Source organism: Phascolarctos cinereus, unplaced genomic scaffold, assembly GCF_003287225.1.
Source record: "Phascolarctos cinereus isolate Bilbo 61053 unplaced genomic scaffold, phaCin_HiC Scaffold_4;HRSCAF=312, whole genome shotgun sequence".
NCBI lineage: Eukaryota > Metazoa > Chordata > Mammalia > Diprotodontia > Phascolarctidae > Phascolarctos > Phascolarctos cinereus.
The window spans coordinates 6,495,488-6,509,033 of NW_027555847.1; the positions used below are offsets into that span (position 1 = coordinate 6,495,488).

The 13,546-nt window shown below is 41.8% G+C and overlaps 1 protein-coding gene across 1 annotated transcript in view; it reads left to right on the forward strand.

The window, feature by feature from the left end:
* GLI3 (GLI family zinc finger 3) overlaps window positions 1–13,546 on the forward strand; it is a 283,642-nt gene that overhangs the window by 17,688 nt on the left and 252,408 nt on the right. The window lies entirely within an intron of this gene.

The window sequence follows — 13,546 nt, forward strand, 5'->3', positions numbered from 1 at the left end:
AGGTAGAAATGTGAGAGGTTATTTCTTATAGGAAGTTCCTGTTTTGGCATTTGGGAAATCGTCCTGATTAGTCTGGCAAGAGTTCAAAATGTTTAGCATTTTACTATCTCTTGCCCTCATCAGAATAATGAGTTTTTCCAAAAGACACAAAAGTTGCGTTGTCACCCAGTTGTTGGCAAGATTTTTCCCCCAATAAAGTCAGCCACCATAGAGGAAATCTAGCAGTGTCTGGTTAATTCCTAGCTCTCAGGCTAACAGGGCAGCTACTGTCCAGAGGAGTTTATTTTGGAAGACTTACGCGGGCAGATTTGCATTGCAGGTTTGGGGAAAGTTTACGAATCTACTCAATTGTCCTCAGGAAGTCATGGCTTCCCCAGTTCCTAAGTGCTGGCTTTTAATGTTTTAATTAAACTTTCAAAAGAATCAGTCAGTGCCTTAATGCTAGCATTGGCCATTGGAAATAAATTCTTGAAGTCTTTTGGATAAACATCATGTGTGATTGACCCCAGGACTTCCTTAGCCTCTTTTGTCTGGAGTGAGAGTTTGGTTTTCTGGGATTTGAAGAGGAATGCCTCCACCTGCCCCTCCCCCTCACTGCAGGTTAGAGCATGCCTTAGGAGCAGGGAAGATAAATCAGGGAATCCCAGGATTAGAGGAGTGGAGTGGGAAGGGACCTCAGGGGTCACCAAGTCTGACATATTCATTTTATGGATAAGGAAACCAAGGCCCAAAGAGGTTAATTGACTTACTCATGATCACACAAGTGTCAGAGTTAAGATTTGAACCCAGGTCCTCTGCCCCCCCCCCAAGTAAGTGCTCTTCCCATGTGCCAACATCCTCAACTTTGCAAAACTGATATATTTCCTGGCTTGGGAACAAAGAGGAAGAGCAGGGAATATCTGTGGTAGTAAGTATTCCATTCCCTTTAGGCAGCTTCCCACTGCCCTTTGTCTCTGTCTGTCTCTACTCTCCTGTCCTCCTCTCATTTTCTCCTTTACTTCCTCTTACTCTTTCGTTCTCTCCTCTCTTTTTTTCTCTCTCTCCCCCTTCCTCTCTCTGTTTCTGTCTCTGTCTCTCTCTCTCTCTCTCTTCATTCTCCCTGTCTTTCTGTCCCTTTCTTTCTCTCCCTCCTAGAGTGCTTATGCTTTATTTATTACTATTCAGAGATCATGGGGAATAGTGGATAGAGAGTCAGTCTTGAAGTATGGAAGACTTGGGTTCAAGTTTTGCTTCTGATCCATGTGGCCTTTGTGATGCTGGAAAAGTCATTTCACTTGTTAGTGCTCTAACCTGCAGAGAAGAACTACTCTGGAGGGCCAGAGGCATTGTCCTAACCTGGAGTTCCTGACCCTGATGAAATCCCGAGTCTGGACCAAAACAAAGTGGTCAGATTTTTGTAGGTCCACTGATGGCTTTTTCATTCAAGCTTGGTGGATGAGTTAGAGTCTCTCTGAGAAAAGGTATCTCCACAGTGCAATAGGTAAAGCCTGTAGGAAGCTGAAGAACTAGTTAAGGTTGACTGTGTGATCTTTGCGCCAACAGAAACTCTGTCTCTTATGAGGCCAGATCACCTCCCCTGCCATGTACTTGTTTGTGTTTCTCTAAAGGGACCATTTTTAATCTTTACATTGTTTTCTAGTTGGATGAGCCCACAGAGGTGGATTCGGTTACTGTGGCATGGGGGAAGGTGGTCAAGGTGGCTTGTTCAACTTGTTGGGTGATGACCCAGGTTCTGAGGTGATACTTTGCAAATGATTTGATTTTATGCTACTTATAATGATGCTAAAATATATGGAGAGACACAGACAGAGAGAGACAGAGAGGGAGAGACAGAGAGAGAGAGAAAGAGAGCGAGACACACACAGAGACAGAGAGACAGAGAGAGACACACAGACACAGACAGGCATATGGAGAAAAAGAGTGGGAGACAAACGGCTAGTAGTAGAACAGTATGGCAAATAGATTGAAGAAGCCTGGAGTGAGGAAGGCAAGGGTCCAGCTTCTGTAGCTGAGTCCTTAGTTTGGTGATTTGGGGCGGGTGATTTAATCTTGCTGAGCTCCAGGCTTCTCCCTAGGAGTTACTTCCTAAGTCAGGGAGTGGTTGTAGTGTATGAACAGGCAGCGATAGAGATGTTTGCTGATTTTGTAGTCAAATTAAAGTCAGAACTGGAATTTATTTTAACTAAGAATCAATGTGTGCATCATTTTTTAATAAACAAAACAAGATAAACCCCTCAGGAATGTGAGTTTGATAAAAGAAAAAAAAACCTTTTCCCAATTCAAGCTGTCCAGAAGTGAGATGGGCTGCTTCCCTCAATAGGTGGTGAGACTCTTTCCTCAGAGTGATTTAAGCAGAGACTGAATGATTATTTGTTGGGGTTGCTGTGGTATGGATTCTTTTTTAGGTGCAGTCTGGATTAGTACCATAAATTCATAGATATAGAGATGAAAGCAACTTCCAACATCATTGAGATGATCTCTCTTCATTTTATAGTTGAAGAAACTTGGTGCCCACAGGTTCAGTGACTTGCTCAAGGTCATACAGTACCAAGAGACCAAGTCAGAATTTGAACAGACATCCTCCAAAACCCCAATATCGCCCTCTTTGGTGCCTTAGAGAGTGGAAGATAAGCACTGCAACATCTTCTTTTTTAAAAATTACTTTACTTTTACTTGCCCTAAAATAGGCAGCAATGAAATGACTCACTGATGAAGAACTCTTGTCGTCTTGGTCTAAGCATGTTTTAAGGTTCTAGATCCTGGCTGGTTTTCTTTGGGCATTTGCTGAGAATTAAGGACCCGAGGCACTGAATGTGTCTCCAAAGAGTCCCAACAATGGGAGCTGTCCAAAGTGAAACATGCTTGGTTCCCCATCTTTGGAGGTCATGGAGTCAGAATGCCACTTTTTGGCTCTCCTGTAGTGTACATTTCTTTCATATATTGGTCACACTATATCAGCAGTTCTCAGCCTTCTTGGTCTTAGGAAACATTTACACTCTTGAAAATTACTGAGAATCCCAAAGAATATTTGTTTACATGATTTATATCTATTGATATTTGCCATGTTATAAATCAAGATGTCTTAGTATTAGCATTATTATGAGCATCATCATTATAATTAGCATTAATGATTATTATTAGCACTATTATGAAAATGGTTTTGACTTTGTGGACATCTAAAAAGGGTCTTGGGGAAGCTAGAGGGTTCAGTGGGCAGTACACTGATCCTGGAGTCAGAAAGACCTTGAATTCAAAGCCAGATTCAGATACTTACTAGCTGTGGGACTTTGGGCAAGTCACTTAACCTCTGTTGCCCAGGAGGTATCTAGGTGGCTCAGTGGATAGAGCATTGGGCCTGGAGTCTGGAAGACCTGAGTTCAAATCTGGCCTCAGACACTTAATAGCTGTGTGACCTTGGACAAGTCACCTACCTTCTGTTTGCCTTAATCAACTGGAGATGGAAATGGCAAACCATTTCAGTATCCTTGCCAAGAGAACTTCAGGAATAGTCCACAGAGGAGTTGGACGTGACTGAATTGACTGAATAACAACAACCACAACAAAAGTCTCAAGCTATCCCAGGTGACACTTTGAGATCACTGGACTGGTCGGTGGCTACTATCCTTCTATTTCTCAGATTTTGCTCTAATTTTGCTCTACTCGCCTAAGCTAATTCTTGCCAGGGACAAAATTTGACTTCAAGATTTTGTTTGTTTTTCTTTTAAATGAGGCAAGACTGACCAATGAGCAGTCATTGGTTTGGTTATAAAATGAATTGAAATTTGACCCACTTCCATTGGTCAGCACCTGCCAGGACAGGCTGTGGCCCCTCCTAAATCTGTACACACTCTCTCCCTTCTTCTGGGCAGGACTGAATTAGTGAATAGTTTTTCAGACAGTGAATGATTGAGTGACAGCTATCCAGTGAGGGCTCCAAGCAGTGCAGACCTTCTTCTTCATGGTCCCTTATGAGGCAGAAACAAAATTCAGTTTTTCAAGGAGAAAGAAAAATGCCCTCCAGTAAATGAATGTGAAATGGAAGTTTTAGGCAGAGCTTGTAATCCGAGGGAAGGAAGCACCCAGGAAGAAAGAGGAAAATGGGTTTGATTCATTTTCTTTGTTGCTTTTCTTCAGTGAGAGATGAGAGCTTCCGTGTCCCTTGGGCTTCTGGTGAATGGGAGGGGTGTGGATCACTTAGGAAGGCAGTGTATCTATTGTCGAAACTCCCCACCTGTGACTGGCTCTACCTGGGCAGATGTACAACCAGGGTCAGGGGATGTGACAGGATGTGGGGTGGGGGGGTTGGAGAAGACGGGGAATAGAGAGGCAGATCTAGATCAGATGTCAAGAAAATCTTCTTGCCAATTAGTTTTTTGCCCAGAGTGGAATGGAATCCTTAGAAAGAAGGGGAGTGGGTGCTTCCCTATGCTGGAAGTCTTCAAGTAAAGGCTAGATGTCCACTGGCTATAGTCAGAATTCTTGTTCAAGTACATAGACTAAATTCAATTCAGTTCAAGCATTTATCCAAACAGTGAATATTTATGAAATACCTACTATGTGTCAAGCATTGTCTGAGCACTAGGGATACAACAGAAAAAAAAGAAAAAAAACATTCCTTGTCCTCAGGGTGCTTATATTCTAATTTAGTAAATCCATCCTATGCAGGTGACAAGCACTTTACTGGACACTGAGAATGCAAAGACATACACAAAATCTATGCTGTTTTCAAGGAAGCTCATATTCTGTTGGGAACAATACCTATACTAATAAGTACTCAGCAAATGGAAATAAAATAAATTCAGAATCAGGACAGAGCACTGACACCTGGGAGAATCAGCAAAATTCTCATGCAGTAGGTGGTCAGTTCTTGAGCTGAGTCATAAAGGGAGCTAGGGGTTTAGAGAGCCAGAAGTGAGGAAGAAGAACCTTCCAGTCATAGAGGAGAGCCTGTGCAAAGAAAAGGAAGTGGGAGATGCAATGTAGTGGATGGTAAGCATCAGGGAATCATATTTGTCTGGAAGGTGCAGTAGATGAAGGGAAGAAATGTGAAATCATTAAGGAAGGCTGGACCGGGGCCACATTGTGAAGGATTTTCAATGCCAAACAGAGCAGGCATTTTGTGCTTTAACATAGAGTCTAGAGGGAGCCTTTGAGGTCCATTCCAATTTTAAGATTCTGTGAGATTGTACTCCCCAATTAGCCCATCTCATATGGGACACCTAGAATGTTGGGGTTTCATTAATGCTTGTAGTGATGGGTCTGAGGGGACTGGATGTATACCAGAAGGTTCCTGTGGTTGTGTGGGCTTTGAATATCAACTGGGGGACTAATCCAAGATGGTGGCAGGTTGTGGAAAAGGACAATTGACATTTATTTTCTTTGTTTGTAAACTGTTAGAGTTTTGTAGGGATGACTCCGTTAAACATCCAAAAAAGAAGAAAAAAGCATTAATCCTGCTAACAGGCATCACCATAGAAACAGGTCATAGCACTACCAGGGCTGCCACCACTTTTATAAACCCTTGAACACTCTTGAAAAATAAAACTTTGAACTAAACTGAACATTGTCATTTAAGTCTGTAACAAATTGATCTGTGGCTTCCTAGGCTTTCTAGTTAGAAACTGTGCTCTACTGCATACCACCCATGTGATCTGAGATAGTTTTGCTCCCCTGTCTAGGCACTGGACCACAGTTTGCAGTAAAATGAAAGCTTTGGCCCAGATGACTTTTAAGGTCCAGCTCAGCTTTTTCAGATGAATTAGTCTAAATCTAATGTTTTACAGATGAAGTAAAAAAAGGTCTAGAGGTGACGTGACTTACGTAAGGTCACACACCTGTTAGTGGAACGGCCAAGAATCACATTAGTCTTTTGACTACATTCCATGCTCATTCTGTTGCAAAAATATATTTTTTTGCTGACTTGTATCTAAAACCTCTCTTATGTGTTCTCTCCCCATTAGAATGTGAGCTTCTGAAGAGCAGGTACCACCTTACTTTTCTCTTTTTATCCCTCAGCACTTAGCACAGTGCTGTGCTCATAGGAAAGTAGTGAATAAATAGCTCTTCATTCAGTTATTCATTATTTGTTGTAGTTTACATTTTTTAGGGGGAATCCAATAGCTAGCTCAAATCTCAGCTCTCCTCCTTCCTCCTTATGCGACTTTGAGGAATCATTTCAATTCCTGGCAATCGGTTGCCATATCTGTAATACGAGAGTGTTGGACTAGACCTCTGAGGTCCCTCCCAGCTTTCAATCCATGGCTCTGTGAATCCTCCCCATCCTCCCACTATGTATGAACACATTTCCCACAATGTGTGCCTACTAATCTCTTTCCCTCATTTTGTAGGACATGCCATCCACAGAGACATTGTTTTGAATAGGATATGAAAGTGTTAAGCATTGACTTAAATATATAAGCTTCTAGAATCTTGACTTTTAAATAATGGAAGACTACTGTAGATGTTAGAGTGCTCTCTGTGGGGTCAGAGAGAAGTGGGTTCAGCCCCCTCCAGAGGCATTGCCTTGCTAGGTGAGCCTGAGAAGAGCAAAGAATCATGAATTTTAATTTCCTCATCTGTAAAATGAGGGATTTGATCTAAATGGCTTCCAAAGTCCCTTCCAACTCTTAATCCCAGACTAGGACTGTAACAGCTTCAAAGACCCATGTGGAAAACATGCCTGCTCTGCTTTGTGGTGGAATCTTGAAGAACCTCTTTGGTGAATTAAAAAAAAAAAATTAAGGTTCACGTTAATCAAAAGGCTTTTCCTGAATTGAACATTGGTGCCATTGTAGGCATTTCCCAGGTACCACTTTTTGTGAAGCCTGTCTTGACCCACCTCCAAGTTATTACTGCTATCTCTTTCTTGAAATGATTTTGTTTATGCCACCTATTTACTTACCTGTGTATGTGGTATATCCATTTGTCCTTGAAAACAAGGGGCTCCCTGTAACCTCAGGGCTGAGTACAATATCTCACATAGAATGAGCTTGTAAGAGATGTATGTTGAATTCAGTTGAATTTGTGTATCTATATCTATCTGAACAGAAGTAGTTTACACTTGGCCTGGGAGCTCTAGACGTATTTACTTGAGATTATTGGGGGTTATTTGGGAAATTTGCTAGACAAAGCTTCAGGTAGCTAAATTCTTTGCATTGAAAATTTGGCTTTGCCTGGAGTGCCTTTGCATTCCATGAGCTCAATAAGTATTTGTAGTTATTGATTGTTTATTAGTTTTTGAATGTTTCCAGATTAATTACTTGTATCTACTCTGCCACTCTGGATATTCTTGGGAATTGACTTCAAGAGGCCCACACTTGTATGCGACTCAGATCCTTTCGGTGGCTGGCCAGATGAGCCTTTTCCCCCATGTTTTGGATGACCTCAGTATCTGAGAGTCCTCAGTGGCCAAAGGGCTAGGGCTTATTTTCTGTTGGTGTTTTTTGTGTCGTTTTCGACCTGTGAGCTTTTCCCAATGTAATCTGATATTTCTTATTAACCCGTTACTGTGTTGTTAAAAAAAAAAAGCTAACTAATTATAAACGTATGTTGACTGTAGACTTGAAGCCCTTCAGCAGGATCAGCTCGTTATTGAGAACATACCTTAAAGTGATAGAAAGCAGAAATTAGAATCCTAATGGTGATGCAATGTGAAACTGAGGTTGATGGATTAATAAAAGGAGAGGAAGTTCATTTGTCTGTTCTTTTGATTCTTTCCAAAGAAGGGCGAGGTTCACCTCGGCTCTTTTAAAATGACTCTTTGAGGTTTACAAGAGAAAAGTATTTAGTGGTCTGAAGCTTCATAGGAGACATATTTCCTGTTCGAACTTTTGCTTGGTGCCTGGCCTTGCCCTAGCTTTCAAGCTATCTATAAAATAGGTGTTAATCACTATATTCATTCTTCACCTCACTGTGAGTATGAAAATCCTTCCAGCTTCTGCTGAGAGGTCAGAGTTCACAGGGCATTAGCCATCAGGAAACACCACAGACTATTAGCCATACCTTTATTGAATTCTTGCCCCTAGAAAGAATTTGGGATGGCAGCATGCTCAGACTCTCACTGAACTTCCTAAGTTGTCTTTTTTTTTAAAGCTTATCTATTTCTTTCCCTCTTGGCCACAATCCCATTTCCTGGTTCAAAGGAGATAGGCGGAAAAGGTTTTCTGAGATGAAATAGGTCTTTCAAAAAACCATTTTGATGAGTTAAGTATAAATGAATCAGAAACATACGGATTGCATTTACTTTAAAATACACATGGGTTTAGAAATTAAGGGGGGAAAGGGCTTGGTGAAAGACATTTTGAATTTTGCTGAACTCAGAGTGTTTTGAAAAATAGTTCAAGATGTTTGACGAATGGTAAATGTGGCCAGGTTTGCCCTTCTCTTGAAAGGATGGCTCTTAGTCACTAGGATAATGGAGAAGGTGGGGGCAGGGATGGCTCCTATATCTTCCTTCTAAATGAGCTCTGATTTGCTTGAAGAAATGAGAGGAATATTTGAAGGACTCACTAGCCAAGTATCAGGCATTGTTATTGAAAAATGGCTCTTTAAAATTCAAAGTGTAAAGTCTTATTCATCATGTCTTTGATTTTTAGGGTCTGTTTTCTGGAGCTCTTATTCATGGGCAGTCATGAGCTAAGCATTGATCCTACCTGCTGTATGGTTAGTGGCATGAGATTGTGAGATGGTTGGCAGAATCACAAGCATCATTGGTGGGCCAGAGAAATGGGCATGGAATGCTATTTCCCATCATGAGCATATCCAATGTTTATATCAGACCTTATGCTTTTCAAAATTGTTGACATCTTTGTGTGAAAGTAACTGACTCTGGAATTGGCCAAGCAGAATGCTTATTGAACTTCAGGACTAGAAAGCAAAGAGGACATTTTGGCTCTAACCAAATGCTGTTTAATGCTTGATCTTCAGCAATTCTTGTCTTAATACTGTTGTAGATTATTTGAGCTATGATCAATAAATAGGGTTGTTTTGTGGGATACTGTTCTAAAAGAGTGAACATGCTTTAAAGCCAATGTTGGGAAGTGTCAGTGATGACGTTCTTTGGAAGGATCCATCTACCTATAAAGATTCTGAAACACAATAATCTTGCCTCAAGTATTTGGTTATGAAGTGAATTCCTTTGCATGGTCCTAGAACATTGTAGGCACTAAGAGATGCCTCATTGATGATGGTGGGCATGTTCACTCTGATCTCATCGTATAAGCAAAAGACTTTGGATTTTATAGATGTAAGTTCTGTGGTTTTGAATAAAGTATCTTTGTTCACCTAGGCAATTAAGCGGCACAGTGGATAGGGCATTGGACATTGAGTCCAGAAGTTTTGGATTCAAATTTGCCCTCAGACACTTATTAGCTATATGATTCTGGGCAAGTCACTTAATCTTTGCCTCAGTTTTTTCCTTGTAAAATGGAGATCATAATAGCAACCACCTCTCAGAGGATCAAATGAAGTAATATTTGTAAAGCACTTATCACAGGGCCAAGCATATAGTGAACACTTGCCTTCCTTCCTTCCTTCCTTCCTCCCTCCCTCCTTCCCTTCAATCCTTCCTGTTTTCCTTCCTCCCTCCCTCCTTCCTTCCTTCTTTTCTTTCCTTTCTTCTTGCCTTCCATTCTTCCTTCCATCCAGCCTTCCTTCCTCCCTCCTTCCCTCTTTCCCTCCTTCCCTTCCTTTCTTCCTTCTTTCTTTTCATCCTTCCTTCTTTCCTTCCTTCCTCCCTCCTTCCCTCCTTTTCCTTCCTTTCTTCTTGCCTTCCATCCTTCCTTCCATCCAGCCTTCCTTCCTTCTTCTCTCCCTCCTTCCCATCCTTCTCTCTTTCCTTTCATCCTTCCTTCCTTCCTTCCTTCTTTTCATCCTTCCGTCCCTCCTTCCTTCCTTCTTTTCATCCTTCCTCCCTCCTTCCCTCCTTCCAAACTTCCTTCCTTCCTTCCCTCACCTGCCTTCCTCTACCCCTTCCCTTTTCCTTCCTTACTCCTTCCTTAGCTCTGACTATGAAAACATGGATTACAGTATCCTAGAGAAGTGCTGGAAGGAATCGGGGAGGCCATTTAGTTACAACTCCTGCTTTGAAAGCTGAAGAACCTAAGTTTCAGTTACATTCAATGACTTCCCCAACATCCCAAGGTCATAACTGGGAGCTCTGGGGTCTCTGCCTCCTGCCCTATCATGCTGCCGCCCACAAGCCATAAAGCCAGAGAAGGCTACGATTCTGTGCTAGAAGAGCTGAGGAGAAGGGAGGGGCTGCTTCTGCTGTTCAATCCTGTGGAGTTCTGAACTGGTGCCATCTTTTTGAAAGCACTCAAAGGTGTTCCTCCCTTGTCACCAGGTAGTCCTAGTATTAGTATATAATCTAAAGGACATTATTGGAAGGACCAAAAAAATTCAGTTCACTCCACTTCAATGGTCATTTATCAGTTCCCTGTTCTGTTCAAGCCTCTAGGCATATAAAGAAACAGAAAAAAAAAGTCCTTGCCCACAAGGAGCCTACATTCTTCTGGGGCTGTGTGTGTGTGTGTGTGTGTGTGTGTGTGTGTGTGTGTGTGTGTGTGTGTGAGAGAGAGAGAGAGAGAGAGAGAGAGAGAGAGAGAGAGAGACAGAGAGAGAGACAGAGAGAGAGACAGAGAGACAGAGAGACAGAGAGACAGATAAGTGGGTAGAAGACACTTTGAGAAGACAGTTATGTGCAAATGATACATATCTTTATTCATAATGACAAAACACTGGCAATAATCCATATTCCCAATGATCAGGGAATGTGAAATGCAATGTGGTCTAATGGCTAGAGGGCTGTACCTGGAGTGTGGAGAGAGTGGATCAGATCCCATGAGCAAAGCCTATTGGCCACATGGCAATGGGCATGTGATGTGGCAGACTTCTTTGAGCATCATGCCCTTCCTCTATCAAATTGGCCTTCTCATACCCAGAGTACCTGGCTAGTAGTGGTATTGGGCACAGTGGAGATCACATTTAGAAACCCTAAAGTATGATAATGAACCATAGCATAGGAATATGCAATAATAGTGTGTCCTACTAAATGATTGCTAGGACTGAAGACATAGAGGAAGCGATGAAGACCGAACACAGCAGAATCTGAAAAGCATTATATCCACTGACTACAATAAAATTTGAATAATCACAGAAACACAATTAGATATAACACACCCATTTAAAAGAGACTTCGATAAGGATGTGGACACAGGCAGGACATTCACATTTTTAAAGCTTTTTTTGGGGGGAGATGGGGGGAGATACACAGGCTTGTGGTTTTATTATGGAGAATTCTTAATGTGACCATCCCCCTACTGCTCCAGAATGGCAAGTGCTTTGTAGCTAATTCTTTGAAAGTTGCCTGAGTACACTGAGAGGTTAAGTGATTTGCCCATGGCCACGCACACTGATGTACACAGAAAAGATCAAATTAGTTATTTTCGAATAGATGATTTTATATATGATCCTTTAAATTCATTCATTTGCATCTTTTTTCAAAGGAATAATCCCCAAAGAATATTGAGGTGCCAGGATTACAAATGACTTGCCATGTCCTCAGGAACAGAAGGCATCTTCATTGTGGGAGGGAAAGATCCTGCTAACAACAAAGTTTGCAGCAGCCTGGCATTTCTAGAACTAGGTTGGGGCTCTGGGCTTCCTTAAGGTGTGGGCTGGTCCTCAGTGGGGCTTGTGCAGGGAATGTGGCGCTGTTGTCCATATTGGTTATTGAGAAGGACTTACGCAAATATGGCGGCCTCAATGACATGGAATCATCAAGGAGTTTTCAGCCCCTGGAAAGCTCCCAAGCTACTGAACTCTACACTCAGAATAGTAAGATCCATGAGAGCACAGCTTATGCCTGAAAAAAGCTTCTACTCCTCCAATGCCCAGCCCAGCTCCCAGCTCCTAGCATACGTATGCTGAATGAATGGATAATATCTGAAGGGTGTGTTGGTCTGGGTTAAAACAGAGATACAACTGGAGCACTTGGGTGGGACTCTTTGTTTTCTATTTTTTACTAAGTTTTACGGTGTTTTTGTGTGTGTGTGTATGTGTTTCGATCCTTCTATGTAGAGCACAAACTGAACTGTCTTGTTTTGCCTCAGTAGATATATTTTCTCTTTTAACATCTAACCCATCATTGTGAACAAACCTAGATACTCTTGAAGAAAATCCCCAAAGCTGCAGCCTTGCTCAGTTCTGTCCATTTTGTTTTTTCTTTCCTATTTTGAGCTTCCACATTGGTGATCATCTCAATCTCTCAATCTACTAGGAGTTAAAATAGAACAAAAGAAAATTTAGATTTAAACATTTTCCTAAAGCATGAGAAGGATTTAATCATCGCTGCTTTTTTTCTTCTTTCAGTTGTTCAGATTGAAATGGTAGAATGAAGCTCTTTCAGAGCTGGGAGAAAAAAATAAAGGGCTTTTAAAATTTCCCTTAAAAAACTTCCTTCCCCTCCCCCTCCCCTTTGCTTTGCACCACAGGAGTGCATATCAAACAGAAGAGATTTATAGGAAAAAGTTATTCCTGGGCTGACTTCCTTAAACTGCTGCCCCTTCCTTTTCTTTCCTCTTTTTCCTTTCTTTGACTCTTCCTTCTCTCCAATGCTCTCTTTCGTGCATTTTTTTTCCTTCAGTTGTAGAAAGTTGAGTTCCATCCCAATTATGAAATCTTCGGAGACCATTCCCACATGGTTCTGTAAATGGTAGCTTCATCCGGAGTTCTTTCATCTCCTTTCCTGCTTTCCTGGCTGACAGTTGAAAAGGTCCGACTGTGCCACACAAAGGTTTGATTGCTTTCTCTGGGGGAGACTTTTCCCTGCCTCATCATTCGCTAGGCAGGTGGACCAGAAAGTCTCTGATTCTTTTGTTGCCTCTCAAAGTCCAAGGTCTTTGACTGAATAAATCCGCCGTCATGGGATAATTTGCTAAAAGGGGCCTGAAAGATGTGAGAAAAGAAGCCTTACTACTTGGGTGCTGAATTAATGAAATAACTAGGCCTTAGACTTTGCAATTGGAAAATCACCAGGAATGCAGTGGGTGGAGACAGACTTGAGAATGCCAGTCTTTATTTCCCATAATAAACTTTTAGTTATAGTATTTAAAGCCTACTGTATTCTAGAATCTAGAGTCTAGATGGGCTCCGACGATGGGCGCTAGGCTATTTGCGTCTGTTACCATGCTTGAAGGGGGAGCCCTGGCCGGATAAAAGCCGTTTGGGTGCAGGGCCTACTTAGTCATGAGATGATTAGGAGGGAATGGTGAGAATCCCATATGACAGAACTAAGGTTGAGTTAACACAGGGCGAAAAGTAATTTACAGATAGGCTGTCCCTAGCCATCTTTGTAGCCCCTGATAAGGTTTCATTTCAGAATGGATAGGCGACATTTCCACTTACGGGCCCATTCTGCGACACCTGTGATAACAGCTTCTGGGTCCTAATTGAAATTGGTTTCAAAATGGATTTTCGCTTTTCTCTGTCTGTGGAAAATATTGAATGGACTCCGAGCTGCCACAGAGAATCCCGGACCTTGGGAAAT